This window comes from Bufo gargarizans, chromosome 7, assembly GCF_014858855.1.
Source record: "Bufo gargarizans isolate SCDJY-AF-19 chromosome 7, ASM1485885v1, whole genome shotgun sequence".
Lineage (NCBI taxonomy): Eukaryota > Metazoa > Chordata > Amphibia > Anura > Bufonidae > Bufo > Bufo gargarizans.
The window spans coordinates 201828578-201850493 of record NC_058086.1 but is presented as its reverse complement, the minus strand read 5'-3'; the positions used below and the strand labels follow the sequence as shown (position 1 = coordinate 201850493).

The 21916-nt window shown below is 40.3% G+C and overlaps 1 long non-coding RNA gene across 2 annotated transcripts in view; it reads left to right on the top strand.

Moving 5' to 3' along the window:
* The window catches only part of LOC122943729, a 272566-nt gene that overhangs the window by 224154 nt on the left and 26496 nt on the right, over positions 1 to 21916 (top strand). Inside the window, exon 5 of one of the 2 annotated variants that reach the window (XR_006390893.1) lies at positions 18143 to 18230. The exons of the other annotated variant lie outside the window; for it this stretch is intronic. This is a non-coding gene — a long non-coding RNA (uncharacterized LOC122943729). Of the gene's footprint in view, positions 1 to 18142; positions 18231 to 21916 lie in introns of those variants that run through there. 2 annotated transcript variants of the gene reach the window in all.

Below are 21916 nucleotides of genomic sequence, written 5' to 3'. Positions count from 1 at the left end.
TCACTTCTATGGGCCCGACGGAAATAGACAGCTCTTGTCTATTTTCGGTGGTCCCATAGAAATGAATGGAGGGCGGCTGCGCATGGGCAGTGTGCCCTCCACCACTTTCGAGGCTTTGTTTAGGAGATAGGTAAGGGTCCCAGCCGTGGGATCCGCACCTATCAGACAATGGGTGCATATCCTAGCGATATGCCCCTATTGTCTCAGATGACAAAACCCTTTAGAAGGGGTTGTTCGGCAGACTGAAACTTTTTAGAAAAGGGGCAGAATGGGATCAAAACAAATAACAGAAACCATGCTCAACGACCCATTTCCCTCTGCTCGCATCCTGGTCTCCGCTTCCTGGTCCGGTGATAACAGACAGAGGAAGTGCCTGCTCAGCCAATCACTGGCCTCAGCCAGCAGGTATATTGTGCCATTTCGTGTGTTTAAACTAGACCATAAAACGGAGGTCAGCAGAAGTGGAGATCTTGAGGAATTTTTATTTTATTTTTTAACCCATTTTGCCCCCTTTCTTATGAAAATAAAACCTATCCCACCGACATCCCTTTTAATAGGGTCAAATTATTCTTGTCTTGTATCATGTTCTCCTTTTTTGCCAACAGTCCCAATTTTTGGCGACTGTATTGCGAACCAAACTTCAGAAAAAGGGCCATTTCCAAGCAGTTTTGGGTGCGCAAACCCCCTTTAGAACGTCGGGAATATCTTATAATGCCTCGCAATTTGAGATTCAGAATGTTGATAGGTATAGATATTCTATAAACTTTATCAAAGTTCCAGACAACTTTTTATCTTGTTTTGTAGTTTTTCCTAATTTTTTTGTTTTCGCATCGATGTATTAATTTTTTTTTTTTTGTTCAAATCAAAAATTCTGAAATAAAATCACAAGCAAAATGATGAAAAGCATAGTTGTTTATACTATCCGTTTAATGCTATAGGTTAGCAGGCAGGCACAAAAATGCAGATTGACGCGTGCTGTTTTTCCTCTTGTTCTGCATGTTTACGCCGTGCAGGTTTCATAAGAAATGACTAAAAGCACGCACTTGCACACACTTGATTCTCGCACGTGTCGAAATAGATTTGTATTTACTCACTTTTTTTTTTTTTAAATGAGCCTAGCCTTCAAATATCTGTGTCCTAGCACCCAAAGTATCTGATAAGTCCTTGAGACGTGGAGTAAAGTCTGTGTTTTAAGACGATAATCAGCTGCCTTCGAAGGTCCCCATATGGAGTACAAAGTTCTTTACTGAACAATGTTTTTGCCTCTTTTTATTTTTTTTTAGCTAGATCTCGCATTTCATCATCTGTTGAAGTGAATATGAAAAGTCACTGACTTCGAATCCATCTGGTGTTATTATTTTCCACTGATAATTGGCTTGAACAATGAGATGTCTGTGTCTGCAGCCTTTGAAACTGTATACCCTGTTTATTTTCTGGAGGTCTCGTTCTCCTCCCACCTCTTTTTGTATTTTTGTTGCCTCCTGTATTCCCCCCCCTCCTTCCCAAGCTGTTGGCTGTCGTATATGATCATTGATGGCAACTTTTCTTCATTTTATTACGTTTCTTTCCAACGTCCGCCCCTGTGACGAAACCGCAGTCGTTGCACGTGTCTTGCGTCGTATGGCTTACAGCAACTTTGTAATGTACCCAAGTAATACCGGATAATTTATTATCGATATAGCCCCATAGTATTCTGTGGCTTTGTACATCACCCAACAAAAAGGTGTAAAAAAACAAACAAAATGTAATCACCCAAATTAGGATTAATAACGAGGACATTGCCTGGTTATAACTGTACAGATAGATAAAAACAGGCTGTATATTTAGGACTGGAAGGACCCCGCCCCTCCCCCACGTGCAGCTGTTTTCTAACTAAGGAAAACAAGATTTTGGTTTGATAGTTTTACTGTTAACCCACAAAGGAAAAACAAATTAAAAGTGATTCTCCACCCTTGAAAGATATTTTTAACGTTGAAATGATTGTGCACATTACAGGGGATGGAGTACCATTTGCTCTGATGCATTACTCCAAATCCTCCGCTTAGACATAGATTTAAAAGACAATATTGTAGCTTCTTGAAGCCACCACTAGAGGGAGCTTGCCAGATACCGTTTATCCATTGCACTCAACATTAAAACATTATGCACTTTAGCTCCCCCTAGTGGCAGCCAGATGCTGCCAGTGATATTATCATTTATTGACAACCTGGCAGTTCTTCTGTCTGACTTACTAATTGCTTCAGTTCCCCATAAAAAAAGAATTCTGCAGCATCTTCTGCAGAACTGCATTGTGTGATGACTCTCGTATTCCTCCCCAAAAAAAAAAATGTATGAATAAATGGATAACTCAGTGTTACCAGTTGGGAGGTGGGCTATGTGCAGACACAGCACTTTTGACAAGGAGAATGGTAACACCGAGTTGGCAGTTAATTCATCAATGGAATAGCAGGGTAACAACACCACTCAAATTTAAGGCACTATTCACATTTTCCCTTCAACCCACCTTTTTCAACAGTTCTGTACATAAATGTAAAAAGGTGAATTTTCAATGATTTCAACGTTTATTGAATTTTCTAGTATGTCTACTATTAAAATTCTGCAGGGGAGGGGAGGATAAGTAAATAATAGGGACTAGTGAAATGTAAATATCAACCCCCTCCCTATAGCCATAGTCCCTTTGGCAGTGATTGCAGCCTTCAGTCTTCTTGAAGATAATGCCACAGGGTTTGTACACTTGGATTTGGGGATTTTCTTCCATTCTTCTCTGAAGATCCTCTCCAGCTCTGTCAGGTTGATGGGGACCATCGGTTGACAGCCATTTTCAGGTCTCTCCAGAGATGTTCCATTGGGTTGAAGTCAGTGCTCTGGCAGGGCCACTCAACAACTTTTACAGAGTTGTCCTAAGCCGCTCATGTGTTGTCTCTGAGGTCCAGAGCTTTGGATCAGGTTTTCATTAAGAATATCTCTGTACTTTGCTCCATTCAGCTTTCCCTCAACACTGACCAGTCTCCCTGTCCCAGTCGCTGAAAAACAGCAGTGCCTGGTTTTCCCCAGATGTGATGCTTAGAATTAAGGCCAAAAAGTTCAATATTAGTTCCATCAGACCAGAACATTTTGTTTCTCACAGTCTGAGAGTCTGTTAGGTGCTGTTTTGCAAAATTGCATATGTCTTTTACTGAAGAGAGGCTTCATTTTGGCCCCTCTGCCATAAAGCCCAGATTGGTGGAGTGCTGCAGTGATGGTTGACCTTCTGGAAGTTTCTCCCATCTGCACACAGGAGCTCAGCCAGATTAACCATTGAGTTTTAGGTCACCTCTCTTACCAAGGCTCTTCTCCTCCAATTTCTTAGTTTGGTGGGTCAGTCAGCTCTAGGAAGAGTCAGGTTTTTCCAAACTTCTTCCCATGCTTCTTCTAAAAATGATGGAGGTTACTGTGCTCTTGGGAACTTTCAGGACAAAATAATAAAAAATTGTCCCCCTTCTCCAGATCTGTGACTCCACACAAGTCTGTCTCTGAGCTTTACAGGCAATTCTTTCCTCATGGCTGTTGCTCAGATATCAGCTGTGAGACCGTATATAGACAGGACTGTGTCTTTCCAAATCATGTCCAATCAACTGAATTTACCACAGGTGACTCCAATAAAGACGTAGAAACATCTCAAAGATGATCAAGAAAAATGGTAGGCCCCAGAGCTAAATGTCAAGTGTCATAGTAAAGGGTTTGAATACTTATGTCCGTGCAAAAATGTAGTTTTTCCTTTTTAATAAATTAGGAAAAATTTAAACAATTCTGTTTCACCAGCAAGATGGGGTAAAAACTTTATTCTTTCCAAATTTTAGCATAAGGCTGCAACATAACAAAATGTGAAAAAAGTGAAAGGGTCTGAAGACTTTTCAAATGCACTGTATGTATCATGTTCATATGGTTGCCTGCACGAACTAGTAGTACAAACTAGCTGCAGTCCCCGTGATAAGCTCTTGTGGACAGAATTTTACAACCTGCATGTTGAATCTAGTTGTCCCGAACTTAATGATGATCCAACCCGCATGTTGATTTTTGTTATCAAGGCCATACTGGTGGGCCAACCAACATGTTGATTCTGGTTGTCTTGACCATAATGGTGAGCCAACCTGCATGTTTATTCTGGTTGTCCTGACCATAGTGGTAGGCCAACCTGCATGTTTATTCTAGTTGTCCTGACCATAGTGGTGAGCCAACCTGCATGTTGAATCTGGTCGTCCTTACCATGGTGGTGGGCCATCCTGCATGTTGATTCTCGTTGTCCTGACCATAGTGGCAGGCCAGTTTGCATATTGGTTCCATTTTCACATAGCCCACTCTGCCTTATTGTGCAATCTGTTTGGTACTTACAGAACATATTCTGCTTCCACTGCTTTTACTTTTTGAGTGCAGATTATCAGCAGAAACATTAAAAGACTGCACTTGTCAGGAATTAAAAAGAAAAAAAATGAATAATTTGACATTTTGTTGACTTTGGGTAATCTGACTTGGCCAAACCCAACACTCCAAAAAAATTCAGCTGAAAGTAGTTTTAAGACTTACATGAAACTGCTCTTTTTTCTGTAGAACTGAATCACAGACAGAAACGTGCCTTAAGACCTTTGCATAATCTAGTGCAATATTATGTCTTAGTATTTTGTACCTTGCTGTATCTTTAGGATCTTTACATGTTCATTTTCTAAGGTCTTAACATTTTTTTCGATACTGTTTTAAACACATCCAGTAGGCATATTTCATCCTTAAAAGGCACCTGTAGGTTGCTTCATGTTGGTGGAACCATGACAGGCCCCCTGGTTATAAACAATTATGCTCTTCTCTGACACGCTGTGGGATTGAGGGAGAAGAGTTGTGGCTCATTTTCGGCTTCTCCCTGCCCAGATCTTCTGCACATATAGAGAAAGTTCTGTCAATCAAGGCATGTCAGGTGGGCATAAGTTGGCTGGGAGCCACCCCCATGTCTCTTCTCCATGTTCTCAGCTCTTTATTAAACTATTCCCCCTCTGAAACACTGCAGCATTTCAGAGTAAGGGCTCATTCAGATGACCGTATATTTGTATCCACACCCGTTCCACAATTTTGCAGAATGAATGCGGACCCATTTCAGTGGGGCTGCAAGAGATGTGGACAGAGCACCGTGTGCTGTCTGCCTCCGCACTTCCATTCCATGGCCCCGCAAAAAAAGATAGAACATGTCTTATTCTTGTCCACAATAGTGGACAAGAATAAGCATTTCTATTATAGGGCTGGCCGTTCCGTTCTGCAAAAGGCAAACGCACACAGCCGGTATCCGTGTTTTGAAGATCTACAATTTACAGACCACAAAAACTGTTACGGTCATCTGAATGAGCCTTAATCATAGTTGTTCGTAACCAGGGACCCTGCTGGGATTTCATGTTGCTTGTTGTTTGGGAAGAATGATGCTTAGGACAGGTTCCCTTTAAAAGGGGTAGTCTCGTTTGGAAAACTGGAGCAAAGGGCATCTCTCATTCTGGAGGACCCAGACAGTCCATGCATTTTACAGACAGCCTATTGATTTCAATAGGTACCATGTAATGCCTAATTTCTCTTGTGGTGGTGCTGTAGAGAAACTGAGTACTTTTGGCTGGATTCCTTTGCAGTTTATAGCTGTTCTCTGAGGTCCCATTAGTGATGGTCTCCATCTCTTAAGATGAAGATGCACAAAACATTTTTGGAAAAGGAAGTTGTCCATAGTAACCAATCCAGTTCCAAAAGGACATTAAACGTTTTGTCATGGGGAGTCACAAAGTTTATCCTTTGCACCAGTTTGTGGACCAATAAGGCACCAATGATCTCCACCTTGTGGCTCTCCAGATGTTGCAAAACTTTTGCCCCAGCATGGACAGGTCAGGGAAAAAGGTAATAGGGACTGATCAGAGTAAATGCTCTTTTTTATAAGATGCTGCTAAAAAATGGTGTCTTCTTATGTGAAAGAAAACCCTTCGAACCTCCTCAGGCATCAGGGCCAAGGTGCAGTTGCTACTTCTGTACCCCATATAACAATGGCACCTGCTGAATACGATGGCTACTAAAAAAAGTGGAAAACTGTTTAGAATCACTCTTGGATTACACTGAAGATTTCGGTTTACTTCCTACAGAGAGTGTTATCTGAAAAGGTTTCCTCTAGGTGGTCTGGTTTCCTACCACAGAAGAAATCTTGGCAGGATCCTAAATGAATTGGCTGCAGTTTGTGTTTCATGGTTTTTGCCTACAGTATGGAAAAGTAAACGATAAACTCCCCTGAGACAGAATCTAACTCTATGATACTATGAAATACGTTAGAATTTGAACATTACGTTGAGAGTTTGCCCAATTACTAAATGCAGATTTCAAAAATCTTTGATACTTTATGGGGGAACGACAAGAGATAATTTTGATCTGGGAAATGTTGTGTCGTCTTCAGCCACCACTGAAATGTTGTGCCTATTGAACTCTGTCTTCTGTTTTGGTTCGATTATTCTTTCATCAACACAAAAGGGAATTTTTGCTGAGCATTTCTTCAAAACCCTTATATTGCCGCAGGTGTACATATGTCTAACCGAAGAGATCTTTAGGTGAATGAATTTCAGGTGGTTTTTAAGCTCTGTACTGGAATCCAGCTGGGATCTACGAGTTGAGATGCTGGAGTCACTTCCTAAACAGATATTTGTTCGCTTTTGCTCGTAGCAGAATCTTAACATGTCTCTTTGAACCCTTGTAGTGGGGAATCTACGAGATGTCCTCAAAGATTTGTAAGAGCATAGACAAGATATCCCAACGATTTTAGATCAAGGGTCTAAACTCTTCTTCTACCAACACACATTTTAAATAGGGTGACAGAATGGTTGACTTTCTTCTTTCTTGTAAAGAATTTGCCAAGTTCAGATGAGGTCAATTAGGAAGAGACACTAGACCGCCTACTTTACCTTTAGTCACCACCTACGGGATCATCTTCTAGACCATGCTAAGTTTCTTGGATTCTCAGGCTGAAGGGAGTCCATCTTGTTATTTCTAGCTCTATAGCCAATCAATTACTTACTTGTATGATTCATTCAAAAGTTGCACATTGTAGTGGAACTTCTCCTGACCTGAGCTTTCCAAAAGGATAATTAAACGCATCAGCAGGGAAGATCTTGATGCTCATATCTTCACCATAGAACAATTTAAAAGATGGAGGTAAGAATGTTGACAAGTTTACTTTAAATGGGTAGAAGATGGGCGTATATGTCATAAATGTCTGCAGTGAGAAAACCCCTGTAATTTAGGTTATTAAGGCTAAAGTTGACCATACACATAAGATGAAAGTTGGGCGAGAGAAGTGCAGACGATCAATGTTTGCCAAAAAAGTGATTGTCCAGTCATTGGCTGAAATTGGCATGATCCGATAATTTTTTACGACTTCCTTTTTGGATGACATTGACCATGATTTGCTAGTTGATTCGGACATGTTGATGGTAGGATCGTTTGCACACATGTTCCTATGAACATATCAACCGAATTGTGGAAATTCTAATCTGAAATGTGTTGTCCTAGAATGACAATTTCTCACACATCCACAGGATTGGTCTATGATCGGTGTAGGTCTGACTGCTGGAAGCCAGATTGATCTAGAGCAGGCATGCTCAACCTGCGGCCCTCCAGCTGTTGTAAAACTATAACTCCCACAATGCCCTGCTGTAGGCTGATAGCTGTAGGCTGTTCAGGCATGCTGGGAGTTGTAGTTTTGCAACAGCTGGAGGGCCGCAGGTTGAGCATGCCTAGTCTAGAGAATGGGAGTCCCTATGTCCTATGTTTAGATCTAGTGGTGATTGAACATGTGTACTACCACTCCATTCAGTGTCTTTGGGACTGCTGAAGATAGCCAAGTAGAGCTATTGGGAACATGGGATTCACATTTTTATAATCAGTGGGGGTTCCAGTGGACGGTCCTCCAGCGATTAAGCACTTATCATCTGTGCTGTGGTTAGCTGGTAAGTTGCCATTCTGAGGCAACCACTTTAGATGTAAATGTAAAGCAGCACTAACTTTTCAAAAACTTTATGGATACATATCAAAAGTTTTGATCTCCTTGTTGCTGAGGATGGAATTGAAACGGGCCCATAGACTTCCATGGAGCCTTTCACACGCAGCGAGGAGACAGAGCGAGATATTTGCCCACTTCTCTCCCTTTGTTGTAGAGATCAGTGGGGGTCTCAGCACCCAGACCCCCACAGATCAAAACTTTTGATATGTCTTTATGACATACCAAAGGTTTTTTGAAAAGTTCGGACACTTTACTAATTCTATGCATTATTATACTGGACCCTTTAAATGAACGCACACAAATTGAAGGTTTAGTTTTTTTTCTGCATTAATAATAAAAACTGAGAACTAAAGATGTTCTAAACAATATAGCAATTTTTTTTATTGGCACCAATAGGGGTCTGGTTCCGAGCATACCTACCTGTACCTATACTTTACTACTTTTATATATCATCATCCTGTTCCACAGCAGACATTCTGTAATTACTCCTATCAGTCCACTGTGGGCCTACACTCTTATTTCCCGTATCTCACATACCTAAAAGATGCCAGATTATCAGACATTGTGGATTATTGAACTGTCATAGAGAAGAGTGTACAACTCATTTGTGTAAAGAACCTTCAGGAAGAAAATATAAACTAAATCATTCATATAAATCACATACTGTATGTCAAAAGCATTGCTCTCCAGCAGTTGCAAAACTACAACTTCCATCATGCTCAGACAGCTTTCAGGGCATGCTGAGAGTTGTAGTTTTGCAACAGCTGGTGCACCAAGAGTCTGACATCCCTAATATAAATATTGTATTGTTGCATGTTTTTAAAAAGAAAAAAATATTTTTTTGTATCTCTCTACAAAATTTTTCTGGTCCAGTGAAATGCCACATTATATTGCAATTCTGTGCTGGAAACAAGGGCCGGAATATCAGACTTTTTTTAATTATTCACTTTAATGGCAACAATATACTGATCTAATAAAGGTAGAAGTTAATAATCTAAATAAAAAGATTATTAATAGTTATAATATTATTATCAAGATAGATAGATAAGAAAGAAAGATAGCTATGAGATACTATAAATAGATAGATAGATAGATAGACAGATAGAAGGTTGCATATATAAAATTTTATTGGCATATACATAGCAAGTGTTCACAGGGGTGCATAAAAAGTTGGAATTTTGACAACTTTTACATTGATGACAGGTTAAATGAAATATAATATGTCATAGTAACAATGTATAAAACATGATGAATGAGAGAGTGCTGTAATTACATCTTGTAAATAGATAAATAGATAAATATATATATACATAGATAGCAGTAAGTGTGTAATTAAAGTATATAGAAGAGTTAGGAAGTTATAAAATGAATGGATAGATAGATAAATATAGGAGATAGACAGACAGAAAAAGATAGACACATATTTAGATAGGAAATATAAATTAGACAGATAGAAGATAGACATACATTTGGATAAATAGATAGTTAGATAGATAGACTGATAGTAATGAATAATTACTATAATAGATAGATAGAAATAGATATACTGTATATGAGACAGATAGACAGACAGATAGAAGATAGACATATATTGGATGGATAGATAGATAGATAGATAGATATGAGATAGATAGATAGATAGATAGATAGATAGATAGATAGATAGATATGAGATAGATAGATAGATAGATATGAGATAGATTATAGATAGTAGAAATATATTAGGCTACTTTCACACTAGCGTTCGGCTGTCCGCTCGTGAGCTCCGTTTGAAGGGGCTCACGAGCGGACCCGAACGCTTCCGTCCAGCACTAATGCATTCTGAGTGGACGCGGATCCGCTCAGACTGCATCAGTCTGGCGGCGTTCAGCCTCCGCTCCGCTCAGCAGGCGGACACCTGAACGCTGCTTGCAGCGTTCGGGTGTCCCCCTGGTCGTGCGGAGGCGTGCGGATCCGTCCAGACTTACAATGTAAGTCAATGGGGACGGATCCGTTTGAAGATGCCACAATATGGCTCAATCTTCAAACGGATCCGTCCCCCATTGACTTTCAATGTAAAGTCTGGACGGATCCGCTCAGGCTAATTTCACACTTTTCACAGCTTTTTTTTGCCAATATAATGCAGACGGATCCGATCGAACGCTAGTGTGAAAGTAGCCTTAGATAAAAAGATAGATAGATATCTAGACAGACAAATTGATAGATATAGAGATAGATATAGAGATAGATAGATAATAGAAATATATGAGATAGATAGATAGATAAATAGACATATATGCAATAGATAGATTGTTAGTAATGAATAATTACTCTAATAGATAGAAATAGATGTACTGTATATGAGACAGATAGACAGACAGATAGAAGATAGACATACAGACGTGGACAAAATTGTTGGTACCCTTTGGTCAATGAAAGAAAAAGTCACAATGGTCACAGAAATAACTTTAATCTGACAAAAGTAATAATAAATTAAAATTCTATAAATGTTAACCAATGAAAGTCAGACATTGTTTTTCAACCATGCTTCAACAGAATTATGTAAAAAAATAAACTCATGAAACAGGCATGGACAAAAATGATGGTACCCCTAGAAAACACAGAACATAATGTGACCAAAGGGACATGTTAATTCAAGGTGTGTCCACTAATTAGCATCACAGGTGTCTACAACCTTGTAATCAGCCATTGGGCCTATATATATGGCTCCAGGTAATCACTGTGTTGTTTGGTGATATGGTGTGTACCACACTCGACATGGACCAGAGGAAGCAAAGGAAAGAGCTGTCTCAAGAGATCAGAAAGAAAATTATAGACAAGCATGTTAAAGGTAAAGGCTATAAGACCATCTCCAAGCAACTAGATGTTCCTGTGAGTACAGTTGCACATATTATTCATAAGTTTAAGATCCATGGGACTGTAGCCAACCTCCCTGGACGTGGCCGCAGGAGGAAAATTGATGACAAATCTAAGAGACGGATAATCCGAATGGTAACAAAAGAGCCTAGAAAGACTTCTAAAGAGATTCAAGGTGAACTTCATGCTCAAGGAACATCAGTGTCAGATCGCACCATCCGTCGTTGTTTGAGCCAAAGTGGACTACATGGGAGACGACCAAGGAGGACACCATTGTTGAAAACGAATCATAAAAAAGCAAGACTGGAATATGCCAAACTACATGTTGACAAGCCACAAAGCTTCTGGGAGAATGTCCTGTGGACAGATGAGACAAAAATCGAAGTTTTTGCCAAGGCACATCAGCTGTATGTTCACAGACGAAAAAATGAAGCATATCAAGAAAAGAACACTGTCCCTACTGTGAAACATGGAGGAGGCTCTGTTATGTTCTGGGGCTGCTTTGCTGCGTCTGGCACAGGGTGTCTTGAATCTGTGCAGGGTACAATGAAATCTCAAGACTATCAAGGAATTCTAGAGAGAAATGTACTAGCCAGTGTCAGAAAGCTTGGTCTCAGTCGCAGGTCATGGGTCTTGCAACAGGACAATGACCCAAAACACACCGCTAAAAACACCCAAGAATGGCTAAGAGGAAAAAATTGGACTATTCTAAAGTGGCCTTCTATGAGCCCTGACCTCAATCCTATTGAGCATCTTTGGAAGGAGCTGAAACATGCAGTCTGGAAAAGGCACCCTTCAAACCGGACACAACTGGAGCAGTTTGCTCATGAGGAGTGGGCCAAAATACCTGCTGAGAGGTGCAGATGTCTCATTGACAGTTACAGGAAGCGTTTGATTGCAGTGATTGCCTCAAAAGGTTGCGCAACAAAATATTAAGTTAGGGGTACCATCATTTTTGTCCATGCCTGTTTCATGAGTTTATTTTTTTACATAATTCTGTTGAAGCATGGTTGAAAAACAATGTCTGACTTTCATTGGTTAACATTTATAGAATTTTAATTTATTATTACTTTTGTCAGATTAAAGTTATTTCTGTGACCATTGTGACTTTTTCTTTCATTGACCAAAGGGTACCAACAATTTTGTCCACGTCTGTATATTGGATGGATAGATAGATAGATAGATATGAGATATATAGATAGATAATCGATAGAAATATATTAGATATAAAGATAGATAGATATCTAGACAGACAAATTGATAGATATAGAGATAGATAGATAGATAGATAGATAGATAGATAGATAATAGAAATATATGAGATAGATACCGTAGATAGATAGATAGACATATATGCAATAGATAGATAGATTGTTAGTAATGAATAATTACTATAATAGATAGATAGAAATAGATATACTGTATATGAGACAGATAGAAATATATGAGATAGATAGATAAATAGATAGATAATAGACATATATGCAATAGATAGATAGACTGATAGTAATGAGTAATTATAATTTCTGTTCTTCTATTATTAAATATTGAAACAAAATGCATAAACAGCAATCAGTGATACATAAAAAGCCATACAGTGTGTATCAGTGAGGGACGACTCCAGAGAAGATGCCCCCGTGTCTCCAGCTGTGTTCACATTGCTGTCAGTAGGGCAGGTAGCTTGCACACAGAAATGTTACTCATTTGCCGAGTGTTTGTGTTTATGCAAAAGGGGCCTCTTCCTGCATAATCTAGAGTAAGGCAGTGGCTTTTGTTGTGTTTAGACCACATGCCTTCAGTCCTTCCGTACACTGAGGCTCGTGTGAAGGCACACACAGCCAGGACACTCACTCTTCCTCCAGTGGATTTACACTCTCAGCTCTCTCCTAGTGGGATTACACACACACGTGCAGGCAGTCCCACCTATGAATGGGTAAGTTTGCCTTCAGCTTCATGCTTTGCCTTTCCCAAGACTTCTACACCTTTCTACTGCAGGAGTTCACCTCCACATTGCACTACGACAACGTGGAAGACAATTGTTGGGGGTTGTAGTATCATCTTTGTGATTGCACGTACGACTTCTTCTGTTTTTTTTTGTTTGTTTTTTGTGCACAGAAAAGTCTTTTTCCTCCTGCGCTGGAGAAATCTTGTTTAGTGACTTTGAAGAGAAAGCTCTTATTGTCTGCGAAGGCAGAGAACAGAGGAATCTGTGCCAGACATTTTCTGGGGTGGACAGACTTCAACTTTCTGTCAAGGCCTGATAGGAAAGATGAACACATGACAGCCCCCTGTTACCGGCGAAATTCCGCATGGAGAAGTGGGCCTCTCTCGCTGGTTAACCCTTGCACTGAAGTGGTGGGCACTCGATTCGTTCTGAGAAGGTAGAAGTTGGGTCGACTTCAGCAGCAGAATTCATTTCGACACAGATTTAGAGTATACGTTGGGTGTACAACGCCACAGAATAGGTTGGCGACATAGAGAAGGAAGGCGACGAATAAATTCAGCATGGGCCCTTTAAGAGACCATTAAAGGGATTCCGTAAAAATATCTACAAAGTACCCCTTGGTTAGGATGATCCTGGATTATCGCAGAACAACGTAGATGCTGTGATTAGATTAGACACAGGTAGAATTTTTTTTTATTATTATTCCGTCATGAAACACAGTAAAAAAAATTAAAAATGACTATTTTCAGGCTTTAAAAGGAGCCCATTAACTCCTTAATTGCCACAAATTATGAATTCAGTCAAACATTAGGGTGTGCTGTTACACCACGTGTGAAGGATGGCCACCACTGCCTGCTTATGTGAGGATAGACTGGAGAACTGGCTGATTGTAAGCAAAGAAAAAAAGAAAAAAAACGTAACCAAAAACTCTAAACAGTCTCCAATAAATTAGAAGCAAGAGCGATATACTGTATATATATTTTAGTATTTTTTATTTTTGTATTTCTTATTATTATTATTTTTTATTTTTTTTCTGCTTAATTTTGTCTTACTTTTAGTCAGGGTAAGAAAAAAAAAATACACTTTTTATAAGAATTACTCCGTCAACGCTTCTTGTATGATTAGCGCTTTTGTGTTCTTAAATTTTGATTGATAGAGATAATCGTTTTCATGTAAAAATACAGACAGGTACTTAAAGTTACAGTGACAATAGCGATTAGCATTTTCTTTATCTTATTGTTTAAGGCAGGTGGGGGGCTGGGTGTCTCTGCCGATTAACCCTTATGGCACAAGGGGAAATAAATAATTTAAGACAAAGGTTTCGTAAACGTTCTGGAAATAAAACCTGAAAATATTATGTTCCTGGCAAGGTATAAAAAGCAATCAAGGGACACCCATAAAAAAATCCATCCTCTTGACAATGACCGAGTCTCCCACTTTGACGGTGAGATAAGAGAGTTTTCCCAATTAATGTAATAAATGGCTGATGAAATGGTGCAGCGAGTTTCCTTCCAAAGTAAAGGCAAATTTTTAACATTTTTTTTATATTTTATTTTTTTTCCAAGTCAAGGGAAGAAAGACAAAATCCCGGCCTTATATTAGCAGATACGAGATGCACATGGCAAATGAAATTGTCTCCTTGGTCGACAATTCACGTGTCCTTGGATAGAATGATAGACATGAATATGAGGTTAATTAAAACCAGGGGAGGGGTCATAAGAGTTGTGGTGGGGGAGGGGGGGGGGCATGGGGAACAGTCCTTAATTTTGAAGTCAGAAGCATAGATTAATTTGGTGCTAACTGGATTTTAATTCAGACTATGACAGTGTAGAGCACCAACTCATTATCTTTTACAACGTGGAGAGTAAGTCAACGGGAAGAGCAAATTAAAAGATTCTGTCGTTGACCACAAATCATACTGGGTGTACTGGGAGGATGTTCTGTGGTACACTCGGCTTAAGGATGGGGAACAACTGCAGTCCAAAACAGATGAGAATCTCTAGTGTAATTGTCACCGAAACAGCTGGTCTGGTAACTTACAACATCCGTTACCCTCTGGTAACATAGCTTGCACGTGCTTGTAGATGGACCATCACTGTAACCACATCTCAGCTGGGCTTTCACTTTTTCTTTAAAGAACTTTTTAACTTTTTGTGTTTTGCAAATGTATGTTTTTAAAATATTTTTATGTACGTACAGTTATGCTCTACGGTACCTGCATTGTTGCTTCAGAAACAACTTGTTCATTGACACATTGAAAAATCCCGCTATTTTTGTTTCGTGTTATATAGGCTACATGCACACGACCATGCCGTTTTTTGCGGTCCGCAAACCGCGGAGCCTCAAAAAACCAAAGCCGCCCGTGTGCCTTCCGCAATTTGCGGAACGCAAAACGGACATGCCTATTATTGTCCGCAAAACGGACAAGAATAGGACATGCTATATTTTTTTTTTTGCGGGGCCACGGAACGGTGCAACGGATGCGGACAGCACACTTTTGCAGCCCCATTGAAGTGAATGGGTCCGCACCCGAGCCACAAAAACTGTGGCTCGGATGCGGACCCGAAAAATGGTCGTGTGCATGAGGCCATATACAGTTTTTTTTTACTTTCAATTTTTTTTAATTTTATTTAATATTTCATTATATATATTATGCATGTTTCCTCTCTATCTCAATGATCTGTATCTAGAAGCTAAGTTTCGTCCGTGAATAGACTTGACAGGCAGTAGTTCTGTTTTTAATTGGTGGAGACGTGAAGTTTTTAAGCCAAAACCAGGAGTCGAGTCAAAAGGAATAGGAAAAATTATATACCTAGGCCTAGAGGGGTGATTATACATATTTATGCTTCCTTGGTTCTGTGAGCACTTGGCCAAATAGGTGATACATCGTTCAAGGGGTGAGCCACTATCTTCGAATTGGGGAAATATTGTACCATGCTAATGTCTGTAAATCGCTGCGGAATATGTCAGCGCTATATAAGTGAGTATAATAAAATAAATAATGAATAAATAAATAAATAAATATGCATCTCCATTTTGCTGCAAATCAAAAACTGCACCTCAAAGTACAGTACATCAAAGGCTGCATGTGTGAGTCCAGCCGAATAGGCAATTTGCGCGAGCATCTGATATTTTATAAATTGATGATGAATAAGGAACTGAGACGATGTACAAAATAATGAGAATTACTTTACCATAAAATCCCTTTAACCTGGCATTGACAGAACATACTTTGGACTATAGAACGGGCAAGAAACTTCTCGAAAACAATCCAAAATATAATGGTCCTAAGATTATTGGATTCTGGATTAAAATAATGTTACTGTTAATTAAACATAAAAAAGTGAAAGATTACTATCTAATAGAGCAACAATTCAAAATGTAAAACGAGAAGAAAATTATGGTTGCGTGCCAACACATGATTTTGGCCTTGGTCTACAGAGAATAAGTTCCAAAAGTTTGATGGACATTGTATATATGGGGTGTTTTGTGTCAGTTTATGTTTGTTTTTGCTCTTTTTTTTTTAATTGTATTTCAGTTTTTGGAGGAGTTTGGGTCCTGCTGCCTACCTTAAACATTTTATGGTAAAATTAATGTATTCTAAAGCTCCACTGTACAGTGGTATGGTCAAAAGGTAGACTTGTAATGATGACAGAAACTATTTTGATATCCACGTATATAAAGCGAAAGAGAAACCTTACATGAGGATATTGTCATAGACAGTGATGGGAGGCCTCACTTATCTGACCTTACTTATGAATAGTTTGCTGAGTCAGTACAAAAATTGTCTCAAGCTGAAGAAAGAAAAATCCTTCACCCAATGTGGTTTCCTCACATGCAAGGGCTACTAATTATCATAAAGGTTGAGATGATTCATGGTGAAAATGTAGTGAGCGGCACTAGATTATTGCAAAGTACACATAAGATGCTTGTAAATTACGCCAAGGGAAACAATACATATATGTGATATGGGATTTAATGAAAGATCAGCATGAAGAATTTGGACGACCAATATTGTGTGATGGTCACGTACACTACACACAGGGGACAACTAGACGGCAGTCCATAACTTAGGATACGTGCTGGGAAGACAGACAAGACAAATAACGGAACATGAACAGACCAGGTCAATACCTAGATAGCTACGCAGTACTAAGGAATGAACAGAGAATAGTCAGGAAAAGCCAAGGTCAAATACTAGGATAGAAACGAAGTACAACAGGCGTCCGCAAAAGAATCGTCAGGTGGAAGCCGGGGTCAGGATACCAGGAGAGACGCGCAGTACAGGAGGAGCAGGCAAAGGATCGTCAGGGAACAGGGTCAGGTAGTATTCAGTAGTCCAACAAAATGCCAGGAACCTAGAATTAACAGGCAACCTGTGGCCAGCAGGCTGCCTGTATTTATAGTGGGGAGTGAGGGTCATGTGACGTGGCCAGCGTCACATGACCGACAGACTGACCAGTCGAGCACCGAGTGATCAGCTCGGCGCTTAAGGCAGACCTAGGAGCAGGGAGCCTCCCAGCTAGCAAAGCCGCCCTGGGAACGAGGCCAAACACAGATCATCGCCCCCAAAGCTAAGCAGCAGATCTGCGGCTGATGGGAGACCAAGTGCGCCTTCGGCACCCCATTACATATTGTCTATGAAAGATCTTGGTTCCTCATCTCTGCTCCATCCATCAAGTTAACTGGAACATGCCAGATATTTCTGTTATAGCCAATGTTCTGTCATGAGATCTTGATGAGGACCAGTTATAATGGTTATGTTCCAAGTGGTTAGGACATAGACGTTAGGTAGCCTTACATGTTGCCAGTTCAAACAATTTTACACTTGCCGATAATCAGCCAAACGAGAGTTCTTGATAATGCTAACGCCCAATCATTTATACATAGCAGCAATCAGGCGAGAAATAAGCAAACACTTGTTTGTTGGGTGATCACATCTTCTATGCAGGTCTCAAAATTAGGCTTGTAAACATAGGATGTTCTGCTGATAATATGCCAACTGGGGACTGGACAAGGTCCAGACATTATATCATGTAAAAGAACCCTTAGTCTAGTAGTTGGTCCACGTATTATGGGCTCTCAAGTTCTTAGGTCCATCACTAGCCCTAGATATCACACACCTTGAAATATCTCTGAATGATGGGGCACTTATTTGTACCAAATGGAGGTCTGAAAACCAGGATTGACCTGGCAGCCAGTTGTAAAAGTAGATATCCTACTGGGAACAGTTAAAATTAAATAGACCCCATGTGGACCATGTTTTTGATCATTGTCTTCTTATCTCCTGGTGACTTTAGGACATTTGTCTACAATTAGTGGCTCTCAAGACCTTGCAAAACTACAACTCTGAGGATGATTGGAGTTTTACAGTTATACAGGAACTGGTGAGCCATATGTGAGGACCGTTGTAGCCTTTTTGGGCCAAAAGTGCAGGCCAAGTTGTGTAGTTAATTTTATACATTGTAATTCTGCATACTGTGTGCACCTAGTGCAGTGCAAGAAGACTGACCCTTTAATGGGCATCTGTCAGCAGATTTGTACCTATGACACTGGCTGACCTGTTACATGTGCGCTTGGCAGCTGAAGGCATCTGTGTTGGTCCCATGTTCACATGTGCCCGTATTGCTGATAAAAATGATATTTTAATATATGCAAATGATTGCACTTTGCACTTTGATTGCACTTTCATGTACTTGATTGACTTTAGAAAATGTCACAGCCAGGCATGATAAAGTTGCTGCCTGGCCTTGTCAGTCAAAGTGCAGAGGGCGCAGTAGTTGCAGAGAGAGCTTAGCCTTTAGGTGTAATGGTTACGCCCCTGTTGCTCCTAAAGGCTCAATTGCATATATTAAAACATCATTTTTAACTCAGCAATGCGGGCACATAGGTACATGGGATTAACACAGATGTCTTCAGCTGCCAAGCGCACATGTAACAGGTCAGCCAGGTTTATAGGTTCAAATCTGCTGACAGATGTCCTTTAGGCCTCTTGCACACGACTGTGTGTCCCCCCGTGGCCGTAATGTGGCCCGCATATGGCGGGTCCGCAATACACGGGACACCGGCCGTGTGCATTCTGCATCACGGATGCAGACCCATGCACTTGAATGGGTCCGCAAATCCAGAGATGCGGTGTGGAACGGAACCACGGAACGGAAGCACTACGGAGTGCTTTCGTGGGGTTCCGTTCCGTGCTTTGATTCGGCAAAAAGATAGAACTTGTCCTATCTTTTTGCGGATCGGACGGATGCGGCTGGGCCACGGTCGGTGCCCATGCATTGCGGATCGCAATTTGTGGTACGGAGAACGGGCAGCACTCGTTCGTGTGCAAGAGGCCGTAAGCTGGTGGGCTCTCTTGAATGGTATAAGCAAGCCGCCGGCGTTAGATATACATTAGATTAATGTCGGCCATAGCCACCACTCTAATGTATATGAGGGCCTCAGAGTCTCTCTCAACGTCAGATCTGAGGCAGAGTATGGTTGGGGTGTTGGATTTCAACATGCCCAATTATTATTTTTTCTCAAGGGAGATAAACTTATTCACCTCTCTCCATTAAGAATACTTGCAAAAGCTGAGCATGAGTTTATTTGGGGGTTGGGAGAGATAGCTTTTGGCAGAGCGAACATTTGGCCGACAGCTATCTAATGTGTATGACCAGCCTTAGTCACTATATAATCCAAGAGAACAGGCTATATCTTATCAAAAATCTTAACTAAATAAGACTGGCAAGAAAAGCTGCTCATTGATATCCATTTTGGGGTCATAATGAAGACTTGTCTGTTAACTTTATATGGCCGGGACTTAACAACTCCACAGATAGTGAAATGCATGTTTTCCCCCTTTATGCTTTTGATATAATTATTTTATTTTTCTTGTGCAGTTGCTTTTGATTTCCTGTTTACATTTGGTTTGCAGAAACCACAAAACGTTTCCAATGTCTTCCGTTGATGCAAAAAAGTGTGTATTTTTAACTAGTTGTCAGGTTGTTGCTTTTTCTTTTATTTTGCTAAGATGGTCGAGCATGTCATGTGAATTTTTGATTCCTTGGTTTAATGATGAGAATTAAAATTCTTACGGGGCTGCAGCAGGTTAAATGTGCTGATAATGATTTATTCTGAAAATGGATGCTATAGACGTGTTTGGGAAATAATGCCTAGCCTATACCATCTGCATAAAATGTTAACTTACTATTTATTACATTACTTATCTGTTACTGAGTTAGTCTGTATTTAACTCCAGAGCTGCACTCACTATTCTGCTGGTGGAGTCACTTTGTACATACATTACATTACTTATCATGTACCGATCCTGAGTTACATCCTGTATTATACTCCAGAGCTGCACTCACTATTCTGCTGGTGGAGTCACTGTGTACATACATTACATTACTTATCATGTACCGATCCTGAGTTACATCCTGTATTATACTCCAGAGCTGCACTCACTATTCTGCTGATGGAGTCACTGTGTACATACATTACTATTGTACTGATCCTGAGTTACATCCTGTATTATACTCCAGAGCTGCACTCACTATTCTGCTGGTGCAGTCACTGTGTACATACATTGCATTACTTATCCTGTACTTACCCTGAGTTACATCCTGTATTATACTCCAGAGCTGCACTCACTATTCTGCTGGTGGAGTCACTTTGTACATACATTACATTACTTATCATGTACCGATCCTGAGTTACATCCTGTATTATACTCCAGAGCTGCACTCACTATTCTGCTGGTGCAGTCACTGTGTACATACATTGCATTACTTATCCTGTACTTACCCTGAGTTACATCCTGTATTATACTCCAGAGCTGCACTCACTATTCTGCTGGTGGAGTCACTTTGTACATACATTACATTACTTATCATGTACCGATCCTGAGTTACATCCTGTATTAGGCCCCTTTCACATGGGCGTTGCAGGAAAATGAGCAGGTGCGTTACGGGAACACCCGCGATTTTTCTGCGCGAGTGCAAAACATTGTAATGCGTTTTGCACTCGCATGAAAAAAATCGCGCATGTTTGGTAATGTAATGTATGTATATTTTTTTACCCCCTCCAGCGCTATTTTACTATGCATTCTGTATTCAGAATGCTATGATTTTCCCTTATAACCATGTTATAAGGGAAAATAATAATGATCGGGTCTCCATCCCGATCATCTCCTAGCAACCGTGTGTGAAAATCGCACCGCATCCGCACTTGCTTGCGGATGCTTGCGATTTTCACGCAACCCCATTCATTTCTATGGGGCCTGCGTTATGTAAAAAACGCAGAATAATGAACATGCTGCGATTTTCACGCAACGCATAAGTGATGCGTGAAAATTACCGCTCATGTGAACAGCCCCATAGAGATGAATGGGTCGGTATTCAGTGCGGGTGCAATGCGCTCAATTCACGCATCGCATCCGCGCGGAATACTCGCCCGTGTGAACCCAGCCTTATACTCCAGAGGCTGCACTTACTATTCTGCTGGTGCAGTCACTGTGTACATACATTACATTACTTCTCCTGTACTGATCCTGAATTACATCCTGTATTATACTCCAGAGCTGCACTCACTATTCTGCTGGTGGAGTCACTGTGTACATACATTACATTACTTCTCCTGTACTGATCCTAAATTACATCCTGTATTATACTCTAGAGCTGCACTCACTATTATGCTGGTGGAGACACTGTGTACATACATTACATTACTTCTCCTGTACTGATCCTGAATTACATCCTGTATTATACTCCAGAGCTGCACTCACTATTATGCTGGTGGAGACACTGTGTACATACATTACATTACTTCTCCTGTACTGATCCTAAATTACTTCCTGTATTATACTCCAGAGCTGTACTCACTATTCTACTGGTGCAGTCACTGTGTACACACATTACATTAATTCTCCTGTACTGATCCTGAATTACATCCTGTATTATTCTCCAGAGCTGCACTCATTATTCTGCTGTGGAGTCACTGTTTACATACATTACATTACTTATCCTGTACTGATCCTGAGTTACATCCTATATTATACTCCAGAGCTGCACTCACTATTCTGCTGGTGGAGT